This window comes from Nestor notabilis, unplaced genomic scaffold (assembly GCF_000696875.1).
Source record: "Nestor notabilis isolate BGI_N333 unplaced genomic scaffold, ASM69687v1 scaffold3944, whole genome shotgun sequence".
Lineage (NCBI taxonomy): Eukaryota > Metazoa > Chordata > Aves > Psittaciformes > Psittacidae > Nestor > Nestor notabilis.
In genome coordinates this window covers 6,799-16,673 of record NW_009924115.1, presented here as the reverse complement: position 1 = coordinate 16,673, position 9,875 = coordinate 6,799, and positions in this window count along the sequence as shown.

Below are 9,875 nucleotides of genomic sequence, written 5' to 3'. Positions count from 1 at the left end.
TGTTTCTTGGTGATGATCAGCACCCTTTATCTCCAGAAATATGTGAGCCTAAGCATGAAACTTAACTGAGGGATATAGACTCCACTTTGGATGCTGACTTATTCAGCAGATGTTGTAGTGTGTATGTTATTGCAATGTTCAAGTGAACTACCCCTTGCCAACAGGTATATCATAAAGCTTTGTACCCTTTTAGTTATTGCCAGAACTATGTCTGATGAGTGTTCTATACATATAGCTAGATTTCATGTAATAGAGATTAAATAAATGCAGTCCTGTGTAATTTCCTTATGTTTTGTCTTTCTGGTGATGGGGAAAAGACAGAACAAAAACTATCCTTTCCCTGCCATAAGGATGAAGGTACCGTTATAAAAATCAGCCATGTCAATGGGTGTCTTTGCCTTTAATGTCTGTCAGTTGTTAATTGTGGCCTAGTTTTATTTTTTTCTTACCGATTAAAAGAAAGTAATCTTTCCAGCTCCTTCTGAGGTATCAGATTAAACATAGTATCATTAGACAGTTAACATTCAGGGCTTCTGCTGACACCAGTGATACCTTAGTATGATCTCAGGACTTCCTGAATTAACCTTATTAACACTTAAGTCTTTCCTTACTGATGATTCTATTAATATTCTTGAACAGGACTGGAAAATTAGATTAAGATTCAAAGAAAAAAAAGCAACATCATGCCTACTGTGTTCCTTATTTAGCTGGACCATGGATTAGGTCCATCTTTTGTTTTTTTATACATTATCCATTATGATTTTATTTCAAGAAATTGAAAAGTTGACATGTTACACCTTAAATTAGAATCATAGAATAGTTAGGGTTGGAAAGGACCTCATATATTTCCAACCCCCTTGCCATGAGCAGGGACACCACACACTAAACTATGTCTCCCAAGGCTCTGTCCAGCCTGGCCTTGAACACCTCCAGGGTTGGAGCATTCATAACTTCCTTGGGCAACCTATTCCAGTGCCTCACCACCCTCAAAGTAAAGAACTTCTTAACTGCTTCCTTATATCTAATCTAAACTTCCCCTGTTTAAGTTTGAACCCATTACCCCTTGTCCTATCACTACAGTCCCTAATGAACAGTCCCTCCCCAGCATCCTTGTAGGCCCCCTTCAGATATTGGAAGGCTGCTATGAGGTCTCCATGCAGCCTTCTATTCTCCAGGCATTCAGCTTCAACTTTCTCAGCCTGTCTTCATACAGGAGGTATGAAGTCCTTTTATCATCCTCGTGGCCCTCCTCTGGACTTGCTCCAACAGCTGCATGTCCTTTTTATGTTGATGACACCAGAACTGTACACACTACTACAAGTGAGGTCTACTCAGCAGAGTAGAGGGGCAGGATCACCTTCTTTGATCTTCTGGTCACACTTCTTTTGATGCAGCCCAGGATACGGCTGGCTTTCTGGGCTGCAAGTGCACACTAAAGCCAGCTCATGTTAAGCTTCTCATCAACTACCACCCTCAAGTCCTTCTCCGCAGGGCTGCTCTGAATCTCTTCTCTGCCCAGCCTGTATCTGTGCCTGGGGTTGTGTCCAGGTGCTATCGAGAAACAGCACTCTATTACTAGAATATGGAGAATATAATACAGAAATCTGAGGGGTGATTCAGTGACTAGGAAGTAAATTATTTGATCCCTGAGCAAAAAATACAGTTTCTTATCTTGTAAAAAAATTAGAATCCATGTTAACCTATGTGAGAAAAGTAGAGTGATGCATTTTGGTGAATAGCCAGATTCTCCTGTCGCTGGCTATACAACTGCATATAGTTTGAAAACAGCTCAGCAGCTGCGTTCTTACAAGCTCAGTTTTATAGCCGAATTTATATGATTAATCTGTGAATAACTGTGACAGCAATTAATACCTTCTAGTGTGTTATCTTTTTTTCACAGGCTCTCTACCTTTACAGCTCTTCTAGTTTTACTAGAAAATAAAATGGAGATAATGTCATATAATATGCACATATTCACCTGCAAAACTAACTGAGGGATTCACAAGACACTTTCTTCTTCCTGAAGATAACTTTAACGTGTGCTATGTGTATGGAAGGATTGCTGCAAGTAAAGAAGACACGGTTTTGTTGCACTGACTCTAAATCATTTGTTTCTCTATGGGCTTTGGTTAAAACCTCACATATTTGGCTGTTTTGTCCTTGGGAGTGCAAAATCAGAAGCAGAGAATAAGACTCACATACAACAGGATGTTCAAAGAAATATAAGAACCAGAAATTCTGGGAAGGCAGACAGGCAGGCAATGTGGAAACTGTCCATGTGACACTCTTCAGCTATACATTTGTCATGTCTGATTACGTGAGTTCTGGTTTTCTTCTGCTGTTATTCTTGCCAGCTTGGTGATACAAATACATTTCAAATGTGAACTATGGACTAACATGGAAAATTCATTTGCTTTTGCATTGCAGGTCTTCATTTGAAATCAGAAGCTCAGAAATGATACAGTTCATTTAGTAAATATGACAAAGACGTACCAGGTGTCATCAGAAATATTTGTGAAATATTTCTGAAAAATATTTCACAAAGGATAGGTATATCTAACTTATGATTTGTCTGATCGTCAGTTATAGTTAGGCAAGATGGGATGGGAAACTATGAGAAAAACACTTTCTTATCATTCTCAGTTGAGGTGGGGACCTCTTTAGAGAAGTGTAAAATAGGTTAAAATTAGACAAGATCTTGACTCAAACAAGAAATTTAAGCCACCTCAAATTTTGGAAAACTTCATAAATCTAATTTTTAGCTCATGTTTCATAGCTGAGGCTACAAGAAACAAAAGTCAACTTAAAACTTGAGTGAAATTCAAAAAGAACTCATTCCTGACCAGTAAACCCAACTTAAGCTGGAACTGTAGGCTCAGAAAATGCAAGATTCTCACAGGACCATCTGCTAATCGAGAAACCTTCTGACATGTATGGTTTCCCTTTCCATTTTCCATTTCTCTTTCCATTTACCTTTCCCCCTTTCCCCTTCCTTCCTTTTCTTCCTACTTTTTCCACTTTCACATTTTTCCTCATCCCTTTCTCCTCTTCCTTTCCCTTCCTTGTCTTGCCTTTCTGCCATAATATTCACTCACAGAGACACAGGATGCTCCAGGCTCATCTGACATTCTGAAAAAAACCCAACAATTCTTCCAGTTCGTACTCAGTGCTTCAGTCACTGGAGAGAGTAGAAAACTGTTGGAGTCATAACGATCATGGAGCCCTGTTATCCTAGTTTGCTATCCCTTTTTCTGTCCAGCTCTGCGAACATAGAGAACACCTGAAGTGATGCAGGCATTCCTATGAGTTCCTGCTCCCTACACAGAGAATTTTGATGCTCTGCCACAACATCATTATCTCTTACATTCAGATAAATCAAGAAAAAAAGGAGTGGAAAAACATGTGGCAATAGATATGTTAGGATTTCTTTGACTAAATTAGTCTATATTTTGCTATGTACTCTCAGAGTTTAACATGACAGATGACAAATACGACACCATGAGGACTCTATTACAGCAGTCATCCTGCACTTTTCTTACTCTGTCTACAGAGTCTGATCCATTTCTGACACACTTTTGGTTTTCATCAGTCTGCATCTCTAGCTCCAGGAGAAAGAAATACAAATCAGAAAATATTTATTTATATTTATTATTCCTAGATGAAAAATGGTCCATGAAATGACAAACCTGTTAATCTGATCTGACTTTGAAATTTTCTTTTCTATTTTAGAAAGCATTTTACTGAGATTCTTGAAGCTTATGAGAAAAAGATTAAAGATAGAGCTGGTACACAGCTTTCAATCATTAAAGCAAATGAAAGCAGAGCAGTATTTGAAAAGAAGAAATGGTACTTATTAGCAATGATGGGAAAGGCTTAAGCACTTGGGAAAAAATACTCGAAGAATACTTTGGAAACATATTTGTTTTCTAGGCAAAACAAAACAAACCAGTTAGCACTTATTTAAAGATTCAGGTAAAAACCCCATCATTTTAATGTTATCAATATTTGTGCTAGCTGTACTTTTCCATAATTGTGGAAAGGTTTAGGGTTATTCTAAATCTTCATATCAAGATAAAAAATATCTGTTTCAAATAAAATCTGACATCATTTAACACTTTTGGCACTAGGTTAGTCATAGCTGCAATGCCTGGATATCCTTGCCACAGCCTTCTTAGACTCAAGTTTCCCATGGAAACTCAGGAACACAGTCACAGATGAAGACAGCCCATGGTTGTTCTGGGGATACAATGCTTTTATTTATGTATTTATTTATTATCTAGGAAAAGAACTACAGATCTGTGAGGAAAGAGTCTCTCAAATAAATGGTCTGTTGGGCATTTTTGTTCAGTTGCATGTTTTTATGTTCTTAGATTGGGGGTTTTTTTTGTTTTGTTTGTTTGGGTTTTTTTGGTTCTTTTAATGGAAGCCATATCTGATAATTGATTTTTTTTTTTGTGAACCCTACAGTTCTTTTTCTGAGTGGGTCTGTGATGGAAGGACTTTCTGTAACCAAACAGATACTTAAAAAATATTTTGTCTAAGCTATGGACACAAGCAAAGGCTTGGAGAATATCTCATTTCTGTAGGTCACTATGGGATAAAGAGATAGTTCTGATGGCTGATTCAGGTATAGTAGTGTTTGACTCACAACTTAGACTTGCACACAGAATTAGGTATATCAGTGTGTGAGAACATCACAGCCTTCTTTCTAACTGTCATCTTAAATCATCGCTTGGAAGGGGATTTCTGTCTCAAAAGGCAAACAGGCAATAACACCTGCAAGTATTATCACATCCTGATAGCACAACAATCCAGCCTAAGAGAATATTTAATGCTGACATCTAAGTATCAAATCCACTACTGATCATTATAATAAAAAAAAAATCCTAAAAGTTTCAGCACCTGAGTATCAGTGAGGCAAATCTGGATATCTGTTAAAAAATCTTGCTATGCAACCATCCTCAAAAAAAGACAGGTAGCATACGTAGTAGCACTTTGAACAGACACCATTTCCAGGGAAGTTTTGTGCAACAGAAAGCTGGGATAATATGGAAGTCATTTATGTTGATCTACTTTAACATGAATACATACAGATTAAGTTCTTCAGCTTTGACCTGAATCTATTTCTGCTTGGAAGTGGAACATATATGTACCTAACGATTTGGAATTGTGGCAGATCAAAGGCCTGTTTCTTCTGGGCATGCATAGGTGGTTCTGAGGCTGTGTTTGCATTGCCATTTTGTGAGACGGATAGTGGCAAATGCATTGTATATGAAATCCCAGCAGATTGAGGATTCTTTTGTTTCTTTCTGTGAGGGCTATAAATAAGGCATGTGGCACTAAACAGACTGCTGAATGAAACAAATGTACACACACAAAATAAATCAGAGAAACCTTAGTGGTTTACAAATGGACATTTTCAACAGGATCCAAACAGATGGGCAGAGAGCTTTTTTTACGCAAATGAAAGAACAGCTTTACTGCTTTCTACAGGCACTTCTGGGAAGAAGCTTCTATCAAATATTCATGGTAGCCTCTTGTCTACATAAGTCTGGTTGATGCAATAATAGTGTTGACTCACCTGGCACCAAAACTCAGCCATTTTCCCTTTCCCCATCCAGTAAATCTGTGGCTGTCAGTGATAGGAGCTGATGGGAAATGATAGCCTTATTGAGCTGCCTCATGAACTGTAACTCATTTGTTCTGAAGACCCAGACTGACAGCCTCTGCATTTCTCCCTTCCAGCAAAATTGAGTATAAATCACTTTATCATTTTTCCCCATGACAGTTTATCAGAATTCTGAAATTTTATATGAAGTCATAGAGGCTAGTGGTAGAAATAAGACTCATAGTTGATCTTGTTGTAGAGCACTGCATCTTGCAAAGTTTAACATGCCCATAAAAAAATGCAATTTGACTTCCATTAACTGGACACATGCATACATGTATACATACCCACACTTGACATGTGACATAGGGGGAGAGTTAATCAAGCTTACTTCTATTGGGCAAATAATCTAAGCTTATGACTCCTGTGAATTTATAACTTACAATTACCTTCAGTTCTTGCTAAGTTAATTTCTCATTTTGACTTTTAAATCTCCTGATATATTTCCTGATCAAGAAAATAATACAATCCTTCAGTACACAGTACTACTTCAGTGGAGAAGAAACTCTTCCTCTCCTTTGTTTCCATTCTTAATAAAGTGAAAAATAGACAAATAGGGTATTTATTAAGTACTTATGTAGATTCCCACTCTAATCTTGAACCTGTTTTATGAATTTGCTACTTAGACAAATGAAAGACAATCACCAACACTCAGAATCGTATAATGTAGAACCTATTTAGTTAGTATAGGATAGCCAGTTAAGTTGCTGAACCATCTTCTTTCAAAATCCTCTATGAGTTTATATGTACTATGTAAGTATTATTCATTAATTTCAGCACTGAAGAACTTGCTGTCCTTAAGCAAATAGCCATCTTTACTTAAAATGTAAAAAGTATCAGGTTAGGCCCACGAAGTCTCTACATGAAGCAACAAACATCAGAGACACTTAGAAAGATATACAAGAGTGTAAAATTAAAATAACTTACACTTCTGACTTCACTCATTATAACTTCAAGGACACTTACGGATTTGATGACCACTGTCTAGGAATACAAATCACAATTAGGAGGCTTTTTTTTTTTTTTTTTTTAATTTTTATTACATTGAACTGAAACATGTCTCTGTGGGTATCTGGAAGTGGAGCACAGATGACCTGAGCTGAAATGATTGGATTTTGGTTTCGTTTGTGCTCTAGGATGAATTAACTTCAACTGATTATTTTTTTCTTTGGAAGTTACTACGTAAAATCTTATTTTCTTGACCCTTGTGGGTAGGTAGTCAAGCATGTAAACCCTTCCATATGAGTGACAGGACAGGACAAGTAATTTATTTCTGTGACTGGATGACATAACAAAACAGTGTGATCTAACATGTTCCCTGTTCCCTGCATGTGCTTTGCAAAGGTGCAGCTCTATAGATGTGGACCGCACAGATCTCCCTACTTACTAGCTGCACTGACAACAGCAAAATTCACAGTAGAAAACATGCAAGAACAAATAATAAACTAAAGCCACCACAGCAGATAACATGGCTCAAAACTGAAACCATTTAGTCATTCACATGTAGGCCACAATATAATACATGCCTAAATCCAGCTTAAAAGTCATTCTCCACCAGCAAAAACTTCGTGTGACAAACCACTAACCTGTTCCCCTTGGAAGACATGTTAATACCAGTAACTTGCAAGTGAAAAGGTGTTCAAATCTGATACTTGTAACACAGTGCATAATGAGCATGTGTCTTAATTATTTTAAATGGATGAAAACTGAAATCAGTTGCCTCTTTTCTATTCCCTTAGCACTAACTGCTGTCAGTCTTACAACCGACCTGGGCAACAGCAACCTCCCCCATCTTTCCTTATTAAACTCCATCAAATATTATTTTATCTGCCTTTGTATCATGGTGTGGGTATCGTTAGACAATAGACACTTGCTTGCCCCATTAACTCTACTAATGACATGGAATTTTATACAGGTCATGGATCCATAAGCTAACAGAATGTGCACTCAGTATGCAGGAAAAAAATAAATCTGAGACCAATCTGATTGAAATGTAAACTAAAAATAAGATATGAAGATCCCTGGAAGATCAAGATTAGGGCCATATACAGCACTTCATGAAGTGTTTAAAAAAATTCTTATTAAATCCAGTGCTAGAGGCATTGAGAAGGCAATTTACAGCCATGACATAAATCTAAACCAGGAGTGGATTAAATCTGAATGCATCTGGATCCTTAATGGTGGTATTTGCACTAGAAGAAGAATAAAAAGTGTATAAAAGCGTCTTTGTTTTCTGTTTTGTTTGTTTGTTTTACTTTGTAAAAAAATAAAACACAGGGAGCACTTGTGGTCAAATGCTTTAATTTTCAGATTTTACTACTGAAACACAAATTGTTAAAATAATCCTGATGGAATTTCTCCCCTTAGATAAATTCAAGTTCAAAGTTCATAGCCTCATGCAGAGGCTGTATGAAGAAACAATTTCAGAAAGACAGCTGAACAAATATTTGTAAGACTTAATATTGTGGGGCATAAAAAAGGACATACAAATTGAAATGGATTTTTTTTTTCTGTTCATAAAAACCCAGGGCATCCACAGAAAATACTACACACATGCAAATCTAGTGCATCTACATAGTTGACTATATATTGAAAATATTGTTAAGGCTCATATTAAAAAAAAATATTACATGTTTGATGCCTGTTTTTGCCTTTAACTTTTTTCAAATATGTTGACATTGTACATTACCCTTAGGTTAAAAAAAATAGTCAAGTGAGCACATGTCCAGAAAATCTGCTGCCCCACAACTGTCATAAGGTTATTGCTGTTTTCATGTGGAGAGTTTTAAGGGCTGTTGAGATGAAAAGGAAATATAGCCAAGTCACTTAAGTGTCATGAATTTTCTGCTGAGGTTCAGGAATGCTTTTTGGGAGCTTATGCCTTTATTGATAATAGCTTGACCTTCATGGATTATTAAGATGGAATTTAATACAACGAAAATGCTGATAAACTTGAGCTAAACAGTATACTTTGAAAGGGCTATGTTTAAACATGCTCATTGCAGCTGTTTTGTAAAGCAAAATGGTATAATTGCGGAGAGGATTGAGATGATGGCTATCACACAATGGTATGCAAGCAAGTCTATCTTAGCATTTTATGGGAGGGGCTTCTTCCTCTGGGTAGCTGATATTCTTCCCTTCATTTATTTATGGTTTGGAGAGAACACAAAAGAAACAAAAAGTGTCTTTCTTTAGACACTCATCTGCTCCCACCCTAAAGTGAGTCAGAAGAATAACATTTCTTAGCATATTAATCAGACTGATTTTCCTTTCATCTACATTACAGATAGAAATATGTGTATTACAAGCACAGTTTCACTCTGGTGAAATGATAGACCTGAAGGACAACAAAGCTACCAGAAAAAGAAGGCAGGTAAATGATACCAAGGCAGACTCTTATTTGTTGCTATAGATGAACTGTATTTGCTCCATGAGGGTCACAGGTTGTGATCAGTGAAAAGGACTGTAAAATTTCTGAGCTGAAGCACTGCAATTCAACTACATGAGAAAGACATCTTGATATGAAGGGAGAGAAGAATTGCAAACTGACTGTGAAAGAGAAAATAGAGCTCTTAAAAAAGGAAAAGCCAGACAGATTTCGGAAAGATTAACAGACTGCAAAGCAACAACTGTCAGAAAAGATGGGATTCAAAAATCTCTGTAGTTCATAAAAAGAGGAGGCAGATGGTACAAATCCTTGACTTTAGGTATACATAACCTGGACAGTAACATTTCCTCTTGTTGCATATTTTATTTCTTCAGTCTTGTTAATTCATTTGTTGCATTTTATCTTTTCTGCTGAATCCATCTTTGTAGGACACCAAATGAGAAGCCTGTTTAAACAACTGATTCTAGCGCTTCCTATCAAAATGTTCTTTTATGGTAAATCTCTTCCAAAACTGAAGAGATTCTTCTGATAGAGTGATTAGATAATTTAAAATAAATGTGGGGGTTTTAAACCTGCTTGGTCTGATTAAGACTCTCCTGTCACTCAAATAAAACTTTTTTTTATGTCAGCTATAAAGTTTTTTGAAATACAAGCCTCAGCCTTGCCTGTTGAAATTTTGGGTAGATTTAGTAGCAGTAGCTCCTTGCAAGTCCATACTTGGAAGCTATTCTAATTTGTAAAATTATAAGGTATTCACTGAGTCAGAAAGTGGGAATGACTTCCATGCCCATAGTATGATAGGATGATGCTCTTCTCATC